General features: G+C 43.1%; 1 protein-coding gene and 1 pseudogene across 3 annotated transcripts in view; one reads left to right on the top strand and one right to left on the bottom strand.

The window, feature by feature from the left end:
• Positions 1-23,155, bottom strand: part of TMEM63C (transmembrane protein 63C) — a 117,903-nt gene that overhangs the window by 68,431 nt on the left and 26,317 nt on the right. The gene's annotated exons all lie outside the window — the stretch shown is intronic.
• LOC128593641 (eukaryotic translation initiation factor 4E-binding protein 1-like) lies at positions 2,741-3,069 on the top strand (annotated as a pseudogene).

A 23,155-nucleotide genomic window follows, 5' to 3' on the forward strand; every position in this document is an offset into this window, starting at 1 on the left:
TGGTCATCTATATCTGACCATTGTGTCGAATGCTTATGATTGTCAAAAAGAATCCATTTTCCATTACATGTAACAGTGTAGAAATAGCTCACCTTTATGCTGTGACAGCAAAGAAAGGCAAGCTCTGAGATGATTTCTCCTCTGATGATTGTTTAATTCATGCAGAACCCATCTACCCACCTTCTTTACCTTGCTTATTTGTTACAAATGGTCTAATACTGTTGGAATAGTAATGTCGAACCTTGCTGCTAATTCACACAGAGTTTGGGATGGATTCGCTTCCACTGCAGCTTTCAGCTCCTTGTTATCCACCTTGGTCTCAGGTTGCCCACGTGGCTCATTTTTAAGATTGATATCACTAGAATGGAATTTCTTAAGCCTTCTTTGTTCTGTTCATTCATGAGCCACATGCTTCTCAAACACTTCATTGATATTTTGAGCTGTCTGTGCTGCACTAGTTCCATGACAGAACTCATATCCAAAAATAACACAAAGTTTTGATTTATCCATGATTGCACAAAAATTGCTCTAAAAAAATTTTGAAAGATAATCACAAGCCAAAATATGCATTTGAAAGAAGGAACATGTACCATCACAATAAAAAAAAGTGTCAAAATGAAATGTCATAGTACTCATTGTCAAAGTTAGTACTTAAGGAAATGGGACATTTCATACTTAAAAACCAATACAATGTACACTGACTCATTATCAAAGTCCCCAGTTTACTTTGGGGTTCACTTTGGCTTTGTACATCCCACAGGGTTTTTTTGTTTTTTTTTTTTGCAGTTTTTGGGCGGGGCTGGCTTTGAACCTACCACCTCCGGTCCCTGGGTTTGAACCCACCACCTCCAGCATATGGGGCCGGCGCCCTACCCCTTTGAACCATAGGGGCTGCCCCAACCCCCATCCCACAGGTTTTGATGCATAGTAACATGTATACACGACTGCAGTATCCTCCAGAAAAATTTCACTGCCTAAAAATCCCATTTGCTCTGCCTATTCATCCATCCCTCTTCGCTAATTCCTGGCAATCACTAATTTTTTTTTAACTGTCTCTGTAGTTTTGCCTTTTCTAAAATGTTATATAGTTACAATTAGACAGTATGCATGGGCTTCTTTTCAGATTGGCTTCTTTCACTTAGTGATATGCATTTAAGTTTCCTCCATGTATTTTTGCATCTTGATGGCACATTTCTTGTTAGTGTTGAATAATATTCCATTGTCTGTATATACCATAATTTGCCCATGCATCTAGTGAAGGACACTTTGGTTTCCTCCAAATTTTAGCAATTATGAATAAAGCTGCTATAAACATCTATGTGCAGGTTTTTTGTGGAGACAAAAGTTTTCATTTTAATTGGGGAAATACCAAGGAGTGCGATTGCTGAATTGTATGGCAAGAATGTGTTTAGTTTTGTCTTCCAAAGTGGCTGTACCAGTTGCATTCCCATCAGCAAAGAACGAGAGTTCCTATTGCTCCAAATCCTCACAATTGTTTGCTGTCGTCAGTGTTCCAGGTTTTGGCAATTCTAGTAAGTGTGTAGTGGCATGTCGATGTTTTAATTTGCATTTCCCTGATGACATAAAACATGGAGCCTATTTTTATATGCTTATTTGCTGTCTGTAAATCTTTTTTGGTGAAGTGTCTGTTAAGGTCTTTGGCCCATTTTTTAGTAGAGTTGTTCATTTTCTTATTGTTGAGTTTTAAGAATTCTTCATATATTTTGGATAACAGTGTTCTATCAGATGTGTTTTTTGCAACTATTTTCTCCCATTTTGAGGCTTATCTTTTCATCCTCTTGATATTGTTTTGTGGGGTTTTTTTTTTTTGCAGTTTTTATGGTTTTATTTAAACACAAATGAAATGTGCAAACAAGCTGTCTATTCATTTTCTTTGCTGCAGAGCCTGGCATTGGAACTGGTGACTCTGATGGCTAGCTGCACTGCTCTTTCCACAATGGCTTTGTGGTTCTTAGAGGACACGCGAGCAATCTCTGCGCAGTAAGATTTGTTGCACATCAGCAGCACTTCCAGCTCCTTGACATTGTGGACAAGGAACTTCCAGAAACTACTGGACAGCATATGCTTTGTTTTTTTGTTTTTGTTTTTTTGAGACGAGTCTCACTTTGTTGCCCTAGGTAGAGTGCTGTAGTGTCACAGCTCACAGCAACCTCCAGATCTTGGGCTTAGGCAATTCTCTCAGCCTCTAGAGTAGCTGGGACTACAGGTGCCTACCACAACGCCTGGCTATTTTTTTGTTGCAGTTTGGCCAGGGCTGGGTTTGAACCCTCCACCTTGGTTATATGGGGCTGGTGCCCTACTCACTGAGCCACAGGCACTGCCCAGCTTCGTTTTTTTTTTTTTTGTTCCCTTAACCAATGTTGAGCATCAAGATCTGGCCCTTGAATCTTCTCTGAACCTTATTGTCAGTACCTTTAGGTTTCTGCCAGTTACACTTCATTTTGAGGTATGGGTCTGACTGCTGCTAGATAAACTTCTTGGTCCTCTTTTTTCCAGCTTCACAAGGGGTCTGAGGGCAGCCATGATGCTGGATAGGAGATGGCTGCCACCTCCATAGGTTGCACCAAGGAAGAGAGTTTGATATTGTTAAAATTGGAAACTTCTGCTCTGAAAAAGACCAAGTCCAGCCTATCAGTTGTCTCTTTCGTGGACCATGATGTTGTGTTATATATAAAAAGTTTTATCTTTAGAGGGCTGCGGGGGCGCTGAGCAGGAGACCATGTCCGGGGGTAGCAGCTGCAGCCAGACCCCGAGCCGGTCCATCCCCACCACCCGCCGGGTGGTCCTCGGTGACAGTGCGCAGCTCCCTCCAGGGGACTACAACACCACCCCGGGAGGTACCAGGATCATCTATGACCGGAAATTCCTTATGGAGTGTCGGAACTCACCTGTAACCAAAACACCCCCGAGGGATCTTCCCACCATACCTGGGGTCACCAGCCCTGCCAGTGAAGAGCCCCCCACGGAAGCCAGCCAGAACCACTTGTGCAACAGCCCAGAAGAGAACGGACGGGCAGTGAAAAGTCACAGTTTGAGATGGACATTTAAAGGAGCAGCCAGCAGATGGAGCATTGCCTGTGGGCCTCTCAGGGGCCCTTCTCTGAAGAAGAGTCACCCCAGCCAGGCCTTATGAAAGTTACCATACTGGGGAGGTGTCTGGCGTGGGATCGGCCACCCTAGCCCGCTGCTCCCTAACTCAGGGCACCTGCCCTCCCTCCCTCATTTTAAACACCAGCAGATACCTCCTTGTGCCTGCGTTGATGCAGGAGCTGCCACCCCAAGGTGGGGGTGACTCCCTCACGCACACCCTGCAGACAAGTGCCAGGAAGCGGACAAGGACCAGCCCTTCTGAAAGGTGGTCAGGCCCTTCCAGCCCCCTCCTCTGGGGGCATAGCCACCTCTTACAACCACCCCTTCCGTTGCCTGCTGTGCCCAGGAAAGCTCCCCTGCCCTTCCTTCCCCGAGAGAGGAAATAAAGGCCACCTATGCCCTAGGGCCAAGAAAAAAAAAAAAGTCTTATCTTTAGTGTTTTATCTAAAAAGTCATTGCCATACCCATGGTCATTTTGGTTTTCTCCTATGCTATCTTCTGGGAGTGTTATAGTTTTGCACTTACATTTAGGCCTATGATCCTTTTTGAGTTAGTATTTGTAAAGGGTGTAAGGTCTGTGTTCAGATTCATTCTTTCCCCATATTGATATCTAGTTGTTCAGCACCATTTCTTGTAAGACTATCCTTTGTACCATTGAATTGCCTTTGTTCCTTTGTCGAAAACCAGTTCACTTTATTTATGTAAGTTTATTTCTGGAATCTTTATTCAATTTTGTTTATGTATTTGTCTATTCTTATATCAGTACCACACTGCCTTGATTGTTGTAGTTTTATGGTAAATCTTAAAGTCAGATAATGTCAGTCCTCCAACTTTGTTCTTCAATATAAGTTGCTTCTCTATATAAATTTTAAAATCAATTTTTCAATATCCACACAACAATTTTTTAGAATTTTTAGTAAGATTGCATTGAATCTATGGATCATCTTAGGAAAAAACTGATATCTTGACAAGATTGAGTCTCCCTATCCATGAACATGGAATATCTCTCCATTTAGATGTTCTTTAATATTTTTATCAGAGTTTTATGTTTTCTTCAGACACATCTTACACATATGTTGTTAGTTTTGTACCTATGTATTTCATTTTTTGAAATTTAATGTAAATGGTGATGTGTTTCAAATTTTAGTTGTTCATTGTTTGCACATATATAGGAAAGCTATTGACTTTTGCATATTAACCTGGTATGCTGCCACCTGGTTACAATTGCTTATTAGTTTTAGGAGTTTTCGTTTGTTGATTTTTTTCAGTTTTCTATGTAGACAATCTTATCATTTGTGAACAAAAGCAGTTTTATTTCTGCTTTTCCAACATGTATACCTTTCATTTTCTTTTCTTGAGAGGGACACCCTTGCCTTGCTCTGATTTCAGTGGGGAAGCTTCTCACCATTAAGTTAAATTTTTTGGTAGATGTTCTGTATTGAGTTAACTGTAAATTTTTTGGTAGATGTTCTGTATTGAGTTAAGGAAGTTCCCTCTATTCCTAGTTTGCTAAGAGTTTGTTTAAAAATCATAAATGGATATTGGATTTTTCTAAATGCTTTTCTGCATCTACTAATATAATCAGTTGATTTTTTTTTTCTTTAGCCTGTTGATGTGATTTCTGAATGGTAAAATACTCTTTCATGCCTGGGATAAATATACTTGGTTGTGGTGTTCAATACCTTTATACCTTGTTGGATTTGGTTTGCTAATATTTTGTGGAGAATTTTGCATCTATATATATGAGAGATATTGATCTATAGTTTTCTTTCAGTGTCTTTGGTTTGGGTACAAGGTACTGCTGGCTTATAGAATGAGTTAGAGCGTGTTACTTCTGCTTCTACCTACTGAAAGAGATTATAGCATGTTCATATAATTTCTTTCTTAAGTGTTTAATACAAGTTGTCAGTGAACCCAGGCAGATCTGATGCTTTCTGTTTCAGAAGGTTATTAGTTCTTGATTCAAATTTCTTTACTAGACATAGACCTATTAAGATTGTCTATTTCTTCTTGTGTGAGTTTTAGAAGATCGTCTCTCTCAAGGAATTGGTCCATTTTATCCAGGTTATCAAACCGAGGTGGACAGATTTGTTCACAATAGGTTCTATTTTCCCCTGAGAAATAAAAACAAAATTCTAAGCCTCCAGTGAATGAACTCCTGCTTGGCCAAGAGGACTCCAAGGAAACCTTAAAGTAAGTTCCCCGGGCGGCGCCTGTGGCTCAGTGAGTAGGGCGCCGGCCCCATATGCCGAGGGTGGCGGGTTCAGACCCAGCCCCAGCCAAACTGCAACAGAAAAATAGCCGGGTGTTGTGGCAGGTGCCTGTAGTCCCAGCTGCTCGGGAGGCTGAGGCAGGAAAATCGCCTAAGCCCAGGAGTTGGAGGTTGCTGTGAGCTGTGTGATGCCATGGCACTCTACCGAGGGCCATAAAGTGAGACTCTGTCTCTACAAAAAAAAAAAAAAAAAAAAAAACTAAGTTCCCGGCCACGATGAGATGGAAGGTTAGATATATCTGGTTATATCCCCTTTCTCCTTAACCATCAGACTTTCTTCCTTAAGGGTTAAACAGAACCAGTCTTTTGAAAAGATTTGCCCAACTCCTGATTTCAATCAAGCCCAATGCTGCTCCTCCCTTTTGTGTGTTTTGTCTAAACTACTGACTAGCATTCCTTCCTGATAAAAGACTACTGACCATGGAGTGGTTTTGACCAGTCTGAAACCACAGTGAGGGTTTTTGTGCTCTCTGCTTCACCTTTTGACAGCAGAGGGCCAAAACCTCCGCTCTCAGATCATGCTGACCCTGTCATTTTCTGAACATGGATCCCATAACATACCATGAAGCTCAACTGCACATGTGTATGTTTCTCCTTGCATAAATATTTATGATTCCTCCTATAGTTTTTTAAATATGTATATTTGGCCAACCCACATAGCATAAATTTCTGCTTCAGTTGCCTTTCCCTGAAAGTATATGCTCTTGGCTTCTTCCCAGCCTATCAGAATGGCCACCCTAAAGCTAATAACCCTGAATGAGAAATAAAATCCCACTTTCAAGATTTATGAACCTCCACATTCTTCAGCTGACATCCCCTACCCCGGTGTTTTTCAACCTTTTTTGTCTCACAGAAAATTTGAACCATAGTTAAACTTCCGCAGCACACTTAAGTTATGTTGACCAAAAAAAGAAAAAAAAAGGATATATATAATGTGTTTTGAATTTCTTTCAAAAATAATTTAATTAATGATCTTTAAAAAGTTTTATAGCACACCATTTGAAAATCACTGCCTTACTCAAACATCATTTACAATAGCTGCATAGTATTTTATTGTATAGAAAATGCCATAATTGATTTAATCAGTTTCCTATGAACATTTAGACTTTAAGTTGCTTCCTTCTTTGTTTTTATTATAAATAATGCTATATGAAATTTCTTTCAGATTGATGCTATCACATTTCTCTGTTTATTTCCTCTTTTTTTTGACAAGAGTCTCGCTTTGTCACCTTTGGTAGAGTGCCTTGGTGTCGTAGCTCATAGCAACCTCAAACTCTTGGGTTCAAGCAATCCTCTTGCCTCAGTTTTTCACTTTTAGTAGAGATGGGTTCTTGTGCTTGCTCAGGCTGGTCTTGAACTCGTGAGCTCAGGCAATCCAACCAGAGTGCTAGGATTCCAGGCACGAGCCACTGCACCTTGGCCTATTTCCTCATTTTAATACCCTTATGATTATCAGGGTAATACATGTTTATTATAAAAAATTTAGATACTATAGAAATACCTTATCTGAGGACATTAAGACCAGAACATAGATGATTACTTGAAAAAGATGGCAAAGCAAGGAATCATTTAAAAAGAGAGAAATTTTATGAGTGATACAGATAACTTCAATGCCATGTAAACTGTTCCACAGAATAGAAAGAGAAATAAAATGTCCATATTATTTTATATAAAGCCTATATAACACTGAAATAATATGCAACAATGATTTCACAAAAAATCATGGCTTAAAATTTTTTCCATCAAGGTTATTGACTGATCAAGCTGGAGCTATGGCTGAGAGCTCCTTGGAATAGGGACAGTTGCTTCCAGATAGTTCTGATGCATCTTCATTCTGCAACCTTTCTTTTCACACTCTAGCCCCATTAGAACACATGGTGTGGAAGCAGTACTAGAAAAACTTCTCTCTTCTTTGCTTTTTGACTACTTTGTCACTATCACTGTGACATGGCAGCTACCTCTGAGATGCCAGTTGTTCTCCTTCAACTCACGCACAGATCATGAGCCAAGTAATCTGTTAAGAGCTTCTAAATGTTATTTTCTCACCCAGAATCCCTTTCCAGGAAGATATCTTCTCTTTCATGTTGTAAGGTTCCATTCAAAAAGGGTTTTTAAAAGCTCCAACATATTCCAGGGAATCTAGAGGGCAAATATATGCCCAGGACTACATGCATACCAGGAAGCACTTGAGAAGGCCCTAAGTTTCTGTGTGAGACTGAAATTGAAGAGTAAGGAAATATTGTGAACCACCTGACAGAATTCTGAAAGCATGCCCCAACATACACACAGAATCTATCTATAAAAATGCGATTTTTGGTGGTTTTGTACCAGTTGTTTAAGGAAATCTCTGCCCAATCACTAGCTGACCATGAAGCTAATAGAATAGACTTCAGTGGCCACACACACACACACACACACAAAAATAGAGTTTAAAAAATTAGTTAAGAAAAGACACTAAACAAACCCCAGTAACTGTAATAAGCAATAGTAACAAACCTTGAGTAGGAAGAAGAACCTGACTTCCAGAATTGCCACATTATAATGTTTAAAAAGTCCAGTTTTCAACACGAAATATGAAAAGAAACAAAAAAGAATGGCCCATACATAAGAAAAATGCTAATTAATAGAAATTATCCCTGAGGAAGCCCAGCCACAGCTTACTCTAAAAAGGCTTTAAATAAATCATTTAAAATATACTCAAAGACCTAAAGGAAACCATGAACATGATATCTCACAAATAGAGAATATCAATAAAGAGATGAAAAAATTATGAAAGAGGGCCAAAAATAAATCTGGAATTTGAAAGTACAATAATCGAAATAGAAAATTCATGAGAGGGACTCAACAGCAGATTTGAGCAGGCAGAAGAAAATGTCAGTGAATGTGAAGGTAGGTAGTAAATTGAGATTACTCATTCTGAGGAACATAAAAAAAGAAAGATATAGAAAAATGAGCAGAGCCTAAAAGACACCATCAAGCATATCAACATATACTTAATAGGAGTGCAAGAAGGAGGCAGGGAGCAGAAAGAATACTTGAAGAATTATTTGGGCAAGAATTTCCCAAATGTGAGGAAAATCCTTAATATACATATCCAAGAAACTCCAACTAGGATAAATTCAAAGAGATCCATACTGAGACACATTAAAATCAAACTATTGAAAGACAAAGACAAAGAGAATACCTTGAAAGCAGCAAACGAGAAATGACTTATTACATGGTGATGCTTAATAAGATTAGCTGCTGATTTCTTATTAGAAATCATAGAGGCCAGGAGGCAATGGGATGATACATTGAAAGTACTAAAAGAAAAAAAAAAAGCTATCAACCAAGAATTCTATATTCAGCAAAACTGCCTACCAATCAAGAATGGACGAGAAATTAAGAAATTTTCAGATAAAGTAATCCTAGAACTTTGGAAGGCTGAGTCCAGAAGTTTGAGATCAGCCTGAGAACCACCGTGAGACACTGTCTCTACAAAAAAAATAGCAAAAATTAGCCAGATATTGTGGTGGGCAGCTATCGTCGTAGCTATGTGGGGGGCTGAGGCAGGAGGATCATTTGAACACAGGCATTGAAAGATGCAGTGATGTGACACCGAGAGAGGACCTGTCATAAAAACAAAACAAAAGCAGAAAGAATTCATTACTATATGTATATAATAGTGTCCTACAAGAAATGCTAAAGAGAGTCTCTCCGGCTGAAATGAAAGGGCAGTAGACAGTAATTTGATTCCACACGAAGAAATAAAGAACACTGGTAAAGGTAACTCTATCAGTAAATATAAAAGTCAGTATTAATGTATTTTTGGTTTGTAACTCTTCATTTTCCCTATACTATTTAAAAGACAACTAGATAAACAAAAATTATGAATATGTTGATAGGCACAAAATGTATAAAGATAGAATCTGTGACAAAAGCAACATGAAGATGAAGGTAAAACTACATAGGAGCAAAATCCTTATTGTTATAAATTATGATGTTAATTATAATCCTCAGGACAACCACTAAGAAAATAACTCAAGAACATATAGTAAAAAAATGATGAGAAAATTCAAACATAAAACATCTATGTAACACTAAAGAAGGGAGTAATGGAGGAAATAAGGAACAAAAATGGCGTAAAACGCAAACAAAATACATGTCAAAATGACAAAAGTAAGCCCTTCCTTATCAGTAATTACTTTGGATTAAATTCTCCAGTCAAAAAGCAGTTACAGGGTGGCACCTGTGGCTCAAGGAGTAGGGCACCGGTCCCATATGCTGGAGGTGGTGGGTTCAAACCCAGCCCTGGCCAAAAAAAAAAAAAGCAGTTACAACAGATGGATTTTTTTCAAAAAGATCTAACTATATGCTATCTATAAGTGACTCATTTTATATTCAAAGATACAAACAGGTGAAAAGTAAAAGAATGGTAAAAGGTATTCTATGCAAATAATCAAAGGGAGCTAGAGTGGATATATTAATATCAGAAAACAGGGACTTCCATTTCTAAAATGGTGGTGGAAAGGCAAGCTGGCTTAATCTTTCCCCTTTACACTATCCCACAGAGAAAACCAAAAACGTACGCACAGTACTGAGATTTTTCATCAGCAACATCCCAGAGCTCAAGTGTGAGCATGAGACAGTTCCCAGGGCCACAGAGAAGTGGAAAAATTCTGAAAAGATGGAAGAAGAACTGGACTTCCACATCGGTGATGCCTCACCCCCTCCATTCTGCCCAGCACCAAGCACACAGAAAATCTCCCCCACTTTATACTTTCTATATTGGTAAGGTGAAACTGAGGTGGTCAACCAGCCACTCCACCTTCTTGGGTTCCCTGGCAAGTGTTTTGTTCTTGCCTTAATCCATAGGCAGCATCGTGACTGTCTGAAGGGAGAAATATTCCCGAGGACTGAGACAAAGGAGAGAGGTGGTATTACCAGCCCTGGAAAGTCTGCTCTATAATTCAGCCAAAGAGGACATCACATCAGAGTGGCTGTTTGGAAGCACCATGCTGTAGGATGTGTGTCCCTCTGGTCTCCAGAGCATGAACTCCGAGCCAGCTTTCCCACATTGCCAGAATAATCCTTTTGGGGCTTCCTCACTTGTGACAGGCAGCACTTCAACCATTTATTAGAACCAAAGCAAGCCTGAGCTTAAGGCACCACCTAGAGCTAAAAAGGAGATAGTAACCTAGCAATAAAGATTCAATAAGCAAATATATTCAATAAAAACCAAAACAGTCTGGACAAAGAAAACTGGAATAAATAACTAATCCTTCAATGCAAGACACAGTCATACACCCACAAGAAACAACCATAAACAGGGAACCATGTCCTCCCCAAAAGAACAAAGCAAAAATCCAGTGACTGACCGTAATGAGTTTGTGAGATCTGTGACCAAGAACTCAAAATAACAATTCTAAGACAACTCAGTAATCTCTAAGATAAAGAAAACCAATTCAGAAATTTATTAGAGAAATGTAAAGAAGATATTGAAATAATAATAATGATAACACAGAAATCTTGGAACTGAGAAATACACCTGGTGAACTGAAGCACTCTTTATTGGCTCTCAACAGGAGGATGAACCAAGGAGAGGAGAGAACGAGTTTGAAAACTGCCTATTTGAGAGCGGCGCCTGTGGCTCAGTGAGTAGAGCGCCGGCCCCATATACTGAGGGTGGTGGGTTCAAAATAGCCCTGGCCAAACTACAACAAAAAAATAGCTGGGCGTTGTGGCGAGCGCCTGTAGTCCCAGCTGCTCGGGAGGCTGAGGCAAGAGAATCACGTAAGCCCAAGAGCTTGAGGTTGCAGTGAGCTGTGTGATGCCACGACTCTACCGAGGGCGGTAAAGTGAGACTCTGTCTCTACAAAAAAGAAAAAGAAAACTGCCTATTTGAAAATAGACAGAGGAAAAAGAAAGAGCAAAGTACGAAAAGAAATGAAGACTGCCTACAGATATAGAAAATGACCTCAATAGACCTAATTTAAGAATAGCTGGTGTTCAAGAGGGAGCTGAGCAAGAGCAAGGGGCAGATGCATATTCAAATAAATAATAAGAGAAAATTTCCCAAAACTTGAGAAAGATAAAAATATCCAGGTACGGAAAGTCTTAAAATACCAAACAGATTTAACCCAAATAAGACTACCCCAAGACATGTAATAATCAAAGAGCAATAGACTTTAAGACAAAGATTGTTACAAGAAACAACAAATGACATTATATAATGATAGAAGGGTCAATCCATCAATTGACCCTTACCAACAATTATAAAGGGTCAATCCATCAATTGACCCATACCAACAATTATCAAGAGGTATGCACTCAACAACAGAGCCCCTAAATGCATGAAAGCAAAAACTGACATAATTGAAGGGATAAATAGACAGTCCAACAATAATAGCTGTAGACTTTAATAGTCCACTTTAAATAACAGATAGAACATCTATACAGAAGATCACCAAGAAAATAGAAGACGTGGACTGTAAACCAACTAAACCTAACAAGCCATTTCTGTGTACTAGAGCACTCCACCCAACAACATTCTTCTCAAGTGCACACAGAATGTTCTCTAGTACAAGTCAGGCCATAAAACAACTCTCAACAAACTTTAATAGTGGCTCGGCGCCTTAGCATACACCAAGGTTGGCAGGTTCGAATCCAACCTGGGCCAGCTAAACAATAATGGGAAGTGCAATAAAAAATAGCCAGGCATTGTGGTGGGCGCCTGTGGTCTCACCTGCTTGGGAGGCTGAAGGAAGAGAATTGCTTACGCCCTAGAGTCTGAGGATGCTGTGACCTGTGATGCCATGGCTGTCTACTGAGGGCAACATAGTGAGTATTTGTCTCAAATAAATAAATAAACTTTAATAGTTTAAATCATACCAAGTTTGGTTTCATACAGTGTGAAATAAAATCAGAAATCAATAACAGAAAGAAATCTGGGGAATTCACAAATATAGTTGCAATTAAATAACACAGCTTGAAATAACCAATGGGTCAAAGAAGAAATCATAAGGTAGGTTAGAAAGTATTTTGAGATGAATGAAGACTAAAATACTTATGGGATGTAGTGAGAGCAGTGCTCAGAAGGGAATTTATAGTTGTAGCCGCCAGCGTTAAGAAAGAACAAAGATGGGTGATTGGTGGGATTACACCCACGGTGCATCTTACAAGGGTACATGTGAAACTTAGTAAATGTCTTAACACAATAACTAAGAAAATGCCAGGAAGGCTATGTCAACCAGTGTGATGAAAATGTGTCAAATGGTCTATAAAACCAGTGTATGGTGCCCCATGATTGCATTAATGTACACAGCTATGATTTAATAATAATAAAAAAAGACAACGAATTAATAATCTATCCTTCCACCTTAAGAAATTAGAAAAAGAAAATCAAACTAAATCCAGAGTAAGAAGAAAGATTACAGGGGAGGTAAGTGACATAGAGAGAATTAGCAAACCCGAAAGTAGATACTTTGAAAACATCAACAAAATTGACAAATCTTTATCTGGGCTGAAGAAGTGAAAAAGAAGACTCAAATTACTAAAATCAGGGATGAAGGTGGAGACATTACTACTGACTCATAGAATTTTTTAAAGGATTATAATAGGATACTATGAACAAGTATATGCCAACAAATTAGATAACCTAGATGAAATGAACAAATTCCTAGACACAAATTCTACCAGAAATGATTGAAAGATAAATAGGTCAGTAACAAGAAATTGAATTAGTAACCAAAAAACTTCAAAGAAAAACACAAGACCAGATGGCTTCACTAGTGAATTGTACCAAGAGTTTAAGAGATTAACACTCTTTTTTTCTCAAACTCTTCCCCAAACAAGGACAGGATGAAATACTTCTTGACTCATTCTGTGAGGTCAATATTATTCTGATACCAAAGCCAAAGACGTCACAAGGGTTTGTTCATTTTCTCTGTCATTTATCTCCCCTGTAATCTTTCTTCTGACTTTGGATTTAGTTTGATCTTCTTTTTCTAATTTCTTAAGGTGGAAGGATAGATTACAAGAAAACAACAAATCCTTAACAAAATACTAGCGAACCAAATCCAGAAGCACATGTAAGGGATTATATACCACGGCCAAGTAGGATTCATCTCAGAATTACAAGCACGGTTCACCAGTTGAAAATTAATCAATGTACTACACCATGTTAAAAGACTGAAGAAAAAAATCATATAAGCATCTCAATTGATGCAAAAAAAGCATTTGAAAATATCCAGGGCCCTTTCACGATTAAAAAACACTCAACAGCCGGGCGTGGTGGCTCATGCCTGTAATCCTAGCACTCTGGGAGGCCAAGGTGGGTTGATTACTTGAGCTCGGGAGTTCAAGACCAGCCTGAGCAAGGGCAAGACCCCCATCTCTACTGAAAATAGAAAAACTAGTCAGGTATAGTGGTGCATGCTTGTAATCTGAGTTACTCAGGAGGCTGAGGCAAGAGAATTAGTCAAGCTCAAGAGTTCAAGGTTGCTATGATGCCACAGCACTCTGCCCAGGGTGACAAAGTGAGAGACTCTGTCTCAAAAAAAAAAAAATTCAACCAACTAGGAACAGAAGGGAACTTCCCAGTCTGATAAAGGGCATTACATTAGTTTGCTGAGGCATAACGAAGTACCATATGCTAAGTGGCTTAAACCACAGATATTTATTTTCTCCCTCTCCCATAGTCCAGACATTCAAAATCAAGGTATCAGAGTTCGTTTCTGGTGAGGTCTTTCTTCCTGGCTTGTAGAAGACCACCTTCCCCCCACCTTTTTTTTGAGACAGAGTCTCACTTTGTCACCCTTGGTAGAGGGCCGTAGCATCATAGCTCAAAGCAACCTCCAACTCTTGGGCTTAAGCGATCCTCTTGCCTCAGCCTCCCTAGTAACTGGGACCAGAGGCACCCACCACAACGTCTGGCTATTTTTAGAGACAGGGTCTTGCTCTTGCTCAGGCTGGTCTTGAACTCCTGAGCTCAGGCAATCCACCTGCCTCATCGTCCCAGAGTGCTAGGATTACACTTCGAGCACCAGGCCCGAAGTCCACCTTCTCATTGTGTCCTCATGTGGCCTGGCCTTTGTGCTCCTGTGGAGAGAAAGAAACCTCTCGTGTCTCTTATAAGGACATCAGTTCTATCAGATTAAGACCCCTCCTTATGACCTCATTTAACCTTTATGGCCTCCTAATAGGCCCTATCTCCAAGTACAATTACATTATGGGTTAGGGCTTCAACATACAAATTTGGGGGGAACACTGTTGGGTCTATAACAGGAATATATTAAAATCCCACAGCTAACATCATACTGAATGATGAAAGACTGAAAGCCTTTCCCTGCACTCAGGAAGAAGGCGGTGTGAGCTCTTGCCATGTCTCTGGGGTATTCATATTCTTCATTCCTAGTATAGAGACATGCAGCTTATTTTTGTATACTGATATTATATCCTAAAATTGTATTGAACTTTTTATTAGCTCTAGTAGTCTTTGCTTTATCTATAGATTCTTTAAGGGCTTCTCTATGTAAGAGCCTGTGATGTGCAAACAGATACAGTTTTACTCCTTCCTTTCCAATTTGGTTGTCCCTTCTTTCTTTTTCTTGCCTAATTTCCCTGAACTCAAATCTCTATAAAGCCAGGCATCTTTTCTGTCAAATACATAAGAATGACTTATGTATTTGAGAAATTTTCAAAAAGTACATGTGTATGATTAACACCTAGGTTCAGGGGAGTGGTTACCTCTTATGAGATGGGAGGAGAAGGTGACGAGACCCACATCAAGGACAATTTGACTGTATTAGCTGGTGACAAGAGCACACAGTTTTGGTGTATTATTTTTTATATCTTTTTGTTTGTTTGTTTTTTAGTTTTTTAGTGCCCGTGGTGTCATAGTTCACAGCAACCTCAAACTTCTGAACTCAAGCAATCCTCTTGCCTCAGCCTCCCGAGTAGCTGGGACTGCAGGTGCACACCACAATGCCCAGCTGATTTTTCTATTTTTAGTAGAGGTGGAGTCTCACCCTTGCTCAGGCTGGTCTCAAAGTCCTGAGCTCAAGTGATCCTACTGCCTCGGCCTCCCAGAGTGCTGGGATTATGGGCATGAGCCACCCTGCCTGGCCTTTCTGTTTGTTTTAAATATTATGTAATGTTTAAAAAAAAAAAAAAAAAGACACAAGGACATGAGCCTCTACATATCAGAATTGCTGAAAGGGAAAATGAAAGAATTGAAATAAAACATTTGGGGTTGGAAAACCATCAGGATCTAGATTTGGGCTCCCTGATATAGATTCTCCTATTCCTCAAAGAGGCTGCCTTGGTTCCCTGAAACATCCCAAAGGGCTCCTGTGGTGGAGTGAGCAGGAATAGAGGCTGTGGACACTCCTGGGGCATGAGTTGGCTGGCGCTCCTAAGCTGGTACTACCGGCTTCTGCATGTATATGGCCCCTGACTTCCTCACCTGCATGTTAAGTTTGCAGGACAGGATAGCTAATTACTAAGTGCCTTTAGGCTGCAATGAAATCACTCTTTCCTGGCCTTCAATTCCCCTCTGGCTGAACAATGCTTAATATTCTCAGCTCTGTTCACTTTTTCCTTTCAGATCTTTCTATTCAGAGCAGAAATCCTCTCTCCCTCTAGTGCCTCACACTGTGATGAGCAGGAGAGCCAGCGAACTCCCTGCCCCTAGCTCCTTGCCAAGGCACTTCCAAGTAATAACAACAACAATAGTAATAGCTAACATTTGTTATACTTACCTGAATTAACAGGTAAGTTAATCCCTTCACAACCCTACAAGGTAGATACTATTACTTTTTTTTTTTCTTTTTTTGGCCGGGGATGGGTTTGAACCTGCCACCTCCGGCATATGGGACCAGTGCCCTACTCCTTTGAGCCATACCTGCCACCCAGATACTATTATTATAGTTCTCATTTAGTGAAAATATTGCAGATAAGGGAGAGATCACTATTATTGTCTATAACTCTACAGAAGAGGAAACTGAGGTTCAAAAACTTGTCCAAGGTCACACAAGCCGGAAATGGCTCAGCTAAGACTGGAACCCAGTTTTTTCTCTCTGGATGCTATGTTTCTTATGGATGGTCAGAACTGTCTGATCAACCCAGAGAACAGTGAAAAACAATAAATCATTATTGACTTAAACCACTGGGTTTTCAGGTAGTTTGTTATGTAGCAGTATGTACCTGAAACAGGTGCTGACAATTAGATTGTAGGTGAATATTTTCAACCTGAAAATATGCTTACAATATATTGTTAGTGAAAAAAAAGAAGGTTAGGGGTGGTGCCTGTGGCTCAAAGAGTAGGGCGCCAGCCCCATATACCAGAGGTGACAGGTTCAAACCCAGCCCCAGCCAAAAACTGCAAAAAAAAGAAAAAAAGAAGGTTATAAAACAATATGTACAACACAATTTCATTGTAAAAAACAAAAGCACATGATCTGAGTCTATTCATTTCCTGTTTAGGTAGGGAGTGTTTGGAAGTCAGAGGACGGTGGCGTTTATACAATGTTCGGATCCTATTGGCTGGAAGTTGGTGACTGGAACCCAAAGCAGGACAACATGGTGTCCACCGTTTTCACCCAGTGGAAAGAGAGGAGAAAACTGCTGTGGAGTGCAGTACCTTCTGGGGGCATTGCCAATGCTCTCTCCACTCCCACCGTCCTCAGACGAGAACGGTTAGAGCGGTCAGTCTCAGGCAGGGCCAGGTATATCATTTAGGGGACCCAGTGTAAAATGAAGAGGAGTTGCTCTTAGTTTAAAAATTTGGAAAGAATTTCTAGACAGAAGAGCATATAGCAAGTGTAGGCACTTCTGGGTGTGAGGCCCCGGCCAACTGTACAGATTGCATGACCATGAGGCCACCCCATTTCCAGATGAGGGGGGCTCTGGCTCTACCCTCCCCCCTCCCAGAAGTAGAGAGGGAGCATGTGAGGGAGGGCTGGCATGCCATGGCTGACCTGTCTCATGGCCCAAGGGAGGCATAAATGGAAAGAAGAATGGACTGAGGCAGAGCCAGAGGCAGCAGAGGTGGCTGGGCAAGGGTGCATGAGTTTCCTGTGGGCTCAGTGAACACTGGAGAAGGTCCAGGGAGGAATTTCAGTGGTGGGCCTCCAGGGCTGCAGCAGAGTGGGGGCTGGGAAAATCTAACCAGAGTAGCCCTCCCCCCCAACACTCAACCATGCACCCCAGAAGCCTGTCCCCAGAAAGCACTGATCACTAGGCAGTGCTGACCAAGAGAACAAGACCTCTGGCCACTGCCTTCCGGCTCTCCCCAACCCAGCACACACCAGCCTCGAATCCTGGAATGGAAGGATGCTGATGGGGGGAGAAGCTCCTGCCTCCCCATTGCTTGGAGCTGATGGCACATGGCAGGGTGGTGGTGGGGTCTTCCTACAATTTCACATGATATTTAACTTTCACATCCATCGGACTAAACTAACCTGGATTTGTAATAACTGAAGGTGACCAGAAAGTCAGCAATCTGCCAGGAATATCATTCAGGGACAGAAGAAGAGATTTGACCAAGCATGGCTGAAGGCTATGATTAGAGACAAGGCAGAAATGTTTCTTCTTTGAGTCCTGTCAAGTTCAGACCTTTCCATAAACCAGATCCATGAGAATAGAACTACGCCTGGAAGGGCACAGAGCATCAGACAACAGGTGGGTCTAAGACAAGATTTTGTTCCGAGGTAAGAAGTGGCTTTTCATGAAAGGAAACAGACACGTCCATGCAGTCAGTCCCTGCCACAGCTAGGCCCCTGCCTGGCCTCAGACACCACTATCCCCAGCAGCACAGGGACCTGTCACAAAAGTCTGTGGCATCAAAGCACCACCACAGAGCCAGGAAAGCTTTTGCCCTTCGAGGGGCCAGGCAGGGCTGATTCACAGCAGAGTGGGGCTGCTGTACAGTGAGGACAGAAGGGAAAGGCAGTAGGGTGACCAATGTGAACCTGTGCCCTCCTGGGGATCCCCTCAGTCCAGGGCCATCTGAGATGGTTGGTCACCCTGGGGGCAGGCAGGGGGCGGGGGGAGGAGGAGGAGCAGGGGAGACAGCTGCGCAGGTCACAGGGCTGACTTCCTTCTGTCTCCAAAGTCTTCCCATCTGGAGAGGAGTGAGCCTCTCTCTGCTGGGAGGGTCTCCTCTCCTGAAACTAGGAGGTGTACAGAGCACGTGAGTGCATGTGTGTGTGAGAGAGAGGGGAAAGAGAGAGAGGTGGGAGAGCAGGCACAAGGTACACTGTCTCTCTCCTCCTCCTGCCCTCCCTTTCCCTGCTCCTGTGGGAATGACTCAGCAAGAAAGCCCGGCCTGCTCCTCACTCAGCTCCTCCAGGGCTGCGCCTCCTGACCCCTGTCCCCTGCGTTTTCTCCTTGTGGCACCTGCACTGGTGGGGCCCAACCGCACAGGCAGGGGATTTCCTGCGCTGAGGCTCCTGTGATCTCTTCTTGGTGGCCTTGAGGAGGGGGCTGCCAGCCTCCACCCCTCACTCACCCTCCCTCACCCTTCCTCATTCCAGCTGCTTCTCCCCTCACAGCTGACACTGATGGAGGCTACTGTCGGTACTCAGCATGCACTGCCACCTCCAGGGTCATCTGACTCAGATAGATCAGGATGAGAGGACAGAGTCACCGGGCAGCCACTCATTCATACACAGTCTGACAGATGTGCACACCGTTGGACAGGGACACTTGCTGAAGAACCCTAAGTGACAGCAGCAAAGCAGGAACATGGTCTGTGCTCTGCCAATAGGACCCCCTACATAAATGGCAGTGCAGCTACAGGATGGGATGCCGTGAAGTCACACTATGGAGTCGTTAGGAGGAGGAACCAGTCAGGTAGCTCAGACCTGTAGTCCCAGCTACTTGGGAGGCTGAAGCAGGAGGATCTCTGGAGCTCAGGAGTTCAAGGTTGCTGTGACTACGCTGACGCCACTGCACTCCAGTCTGGGCGACACGGAGAGACCCTGTTCCAACAAAATGAAGGAGAGGCTCTTTGTGAGCATGAATATTGAGTAATACCAAGGTACATCAATGGAGAAGAAAGCAGAGTTCAGAGCAGTGTGCCAGCACACCAGGGGGCTGCTGCATACGAGTGTACACGCATACGGCCCCACAGAGGCTCTCATCTGCAGACCAACTCTAAAAGGGGATGCAACCATTGGTGGCAACGGTTGTCCTTAGGGAGGAGAACTGGAGACTGGGAGCACTAGCTGGATGATGTGACAGGCACCTGTAGTCACAATTACTGGGGAGACTGAGGCTGGAGGATCGCTTAAACCCAGGAATTTGAGGTTGCTGTGAGCTATGACTTCATGGCACTCCACTAAGGGCAATAAAGTGAGACTCTGTGTCAAAAAAAGAAAAAAAGAGAGAGAGACTGGGAGCAGGGGGGTGGGGCTGCAGGGAGAAGTCACTGCATTTATGGCATCTTTGTTTGGATCAAATCTCAGGTAAGGCCTTCTGAAAATGAGAATCCATTGTTTAAAAACCATGATGCAAGCTGTAAAAGAAAACTCCATGTCTCTGTCTGACCTCAGCGCTCATAGCTCAACTGTAAGAGCGGACTGCCTAGAAGAGTTTGGACTGAGGTGTGCAGGTGAGCGGGTATACGTGTGCATGAGTATGCGTGTGTGAGTACAAGGGAGTGTGTGTTTGCGCATAGGAGCAAGTGTATACAAGCAAACTTTCAGAACGTCCAGCTCTGCTTCTCATGTCCTGTTTCCAGGTGGTGGCTCAGGACAACCTTAGCACCTTAACTGTCCTCCCATTCTCTCCCCATCTCTCAGGCTGCTGAGTGGAGCTGGAAGGGAAGGGGAGTGTGGGAGAATCCTAGCAGGCTGCCCAGACAAGCCCCCCACTGCAGGACTCTCTGCCAAGCCAGGCCTCTTAAGGCAGAAGGCACCCTTCCCTTTTCACACCCCCAGGGGCTGCCCTGACCTAGCATCCTGGACTTAGGAATGGGGAAAGAGGAAGATGTGACTAGAGCAGACCAGGCCAGGAACCCAGGGGAGGGATGAGGGAATTGAAAGCATGGGGGTGAGGCCCCCGTTGCCGAGAGCAGGGATGATTTTTCTGGGCTAGGACAGTTCAGAGAGGGGGCAGAGCAAGTGTCCCTGAAGATCAGGTTTCAGGGTGACGTGGAAGCTGCCTGGGAAAAATGGGGGCAGACAGGGCAGGGGGCTGGCAATGATGCCACAGCCCTCAGTCTCCAGTGGCCACCCACACTATAACCAGGGTAGGGGCTTGCTGCCAACGTTACCAGCAGGGTCAGATTATCTCTCCCTGCTCCAAACTTGTCCCTGAAAAGCTGGTAGGGATAGTCAGTGCTGCGCACATCCTCTTTCCCCCAAACATCTCTGTAATCTGGTAGCCTGCTTAAAATGTCACCAGAACCCTGTCTGGGATAGATAACTCACAAAGGTGTCTCGGGTTGCAGAGTCAGAGAGCTGGTTCTGGTCCCAGGGCTGCCACCTGCCAGCTGGTGACCAGGACCAACGATGTGGCAGCTGTCAGGCTCGGTGACTTGATCTATCAAATGGGAACTGGGCTCCTAAGGGCTGCCGTGAGGATGCACAGGAAAACACCTGGGGGCTCAGTCCCTGGTAGCGCCCATCCCTCACCCACACCCCCTGCCCGAGGGCTCCCTACTCCCTGCCCACAGGAAGAGCAGAGAATAAGGTGAGAGTAAGGGACCTCAGCTCCCGAGAGGTGCCTCCGGAGCAGGAAAGAGGGGTGGCACAGGTCAGGAAAATACATTTAGCAGCATTCTAGAAACCTCTTTACCCAACTCACCAAGGCAACCGCTGCCTGTCCCCGCTGTATGGCTGCTGCTGTCACAGGGCCTCCCCCTCTTTTCTCCTCGGGCCTTCGCATTTCATACTAGAGGGAGGAGGCAGTGATGGGGGTGTCTCAGTGATGTGGGAGGCGCTGCGATACATGGTCTGGCAGACACAGGACTGTGGGCTGGGTTGATAATCACAACAGAACACAAATGCCATTTACATGCAAAGAGGAAATTACCCCATTACCGTATTTGCATAATTCTTCTGCTGTGGTGTTATAGTTATTGGGCTATTGTCTCAGTTAATTTGAGCTTGCAGAGACATTCTCTGGAGGCAGGAGATGGTACCTCATAATCAAGATGTGGTAGAGGATTCTCAAGGTTTCTCGATAACTATTCTCTTCTCTTTCCTTAGGAATTGGATTCACACTTCTTAGCTAGGCACAAGGTCACCTGGAATAAAAACCCATCTCCCAACTTTCTTTGCATCTAGATATGCTCATGTGATTAAGTTCTAACCAGTGGGAGGAAAATGGAAGTATCATGAGTAATTTCCAGGGAATTTTCTAAGAGGAAGAAGTTATACCCTTGCTGATACTTTTTCCCCTATTTCCTGCTGGTGGGATGCAGACTCAATGGCTGGAGGTTGAGCAGTTCTTTTAGACCATGAGGTGGAAGCTGCATAGTAAGAATGATGGGGAAATGACATGTAATAGAAGAAGCCTGGGTCCTGATCTCATAAAGGGCTTTTCTACATCTGAATTGACACCTCCACCATGAGGGTGAAGACCACATCTGAGGGATGATGGGAGAGGGAACTGGGAAGGGGCTGCGTCCCTCCTGGCTCTGTAGAGTGGCTCTGGAATGCCTGCTTCCAGACATCATTTTCATTGGAAGGAACTGCAAGTCTGTCTCATTTAAGCCACTATTATTTTAGGTTTCTTGTCCCTTCACAGCCAACTCAAATCCTAAATGAAACCCCTAGTGTTGTTGTTCTAGGTTTCCCTTTGTGAGGCTTCCCTAGTATGAGAGGGCAGGGAAAAGCCCAGCTAAGCCTCTCTCGGTCTAGACCCTGGAGAGTATCTACAAAGATAGGGGCCAGTGATAGTGCCCAGGAATGCACTGGCCTAGGAACTAGAAAGGGAGGACCTGGTAGGGCCTTTTCCCTCCTCAGGGTCCTAGAGGAATGGGATGAAGTCTGACTCAGAAACAAGATGGCAACTATGCTAACTGTATTGCCCTCACAGGACTGGAGGCAACTTGCAGGCAGAGATTTGCACAGAGCCAAGAAGATGCTTAGGAAATATTTTTGACTGGCCAACTGAGGCACTATACTGAGGAGATTGGACGAAATGGGCCAAAGCAACGCCTGGGGATGGAACAGAGGTAGAGACCCAGGAGAGAAGATTAGGTGGGGGTGGGGTGACAAAGCTGGAGCCATGTGGTTTACAGCCCACCCTTCCCCCAGTGGTGCAGCTTATCCTCCCCAGATCAGTGAAAATGAGTTCTTCATTTCATCAATGGAGAGCACTCATGGAGAGGGGTGTTTTATAGCTGGTGACACATGTCCATAGTCAGGCTAGCATTTGTTCATCACAACCCCAAGGGCAGGGATTATCACTGCACTCTTTTTAGGAGAGAAGGGAGTGCAAAGAACCTGTAACTTTTGGGTCACTTGCATAAGACCACTCACTAGGAAATACAGGAGCCGGGACTTGAACCACACAAACCTCACAAATGTCACCTTCACTGGAACAAAGAATGCAGTTGGGACTTTCTGGGTCTAATGGCATTCTCCTCTAAACTCCCCACTAAGACCCTGGGGCAAAGAGGGGTAAGAAAAAGGAGGGGGGTGTCAGGCAACCTCTCAGCAGCTTACAGGGCTGGTAGACAGATGCACCTAGCTCTGTGACTAGCCCAAACAGTGCCTTTGCACAGAAAAAGGTGCCCTTAACTCAAGATGCTTTACTGCCATCTATCGGAAAACAGACAAT

This window comes from Nycticebus coucang, chromosome 9, assembly GCF_027406575.1.
Source record: "Nycticebus coucang isolate mNycCou1 chromosome 9, mNycCou1.pri, whole genome shotgun sequence".
Taxonomy (NCBI): Eukaryota; Metazoa; Chordata; class Mammalia; order Primates; family Lorisidae; genus Nycticebus; species Nycticebus coucang.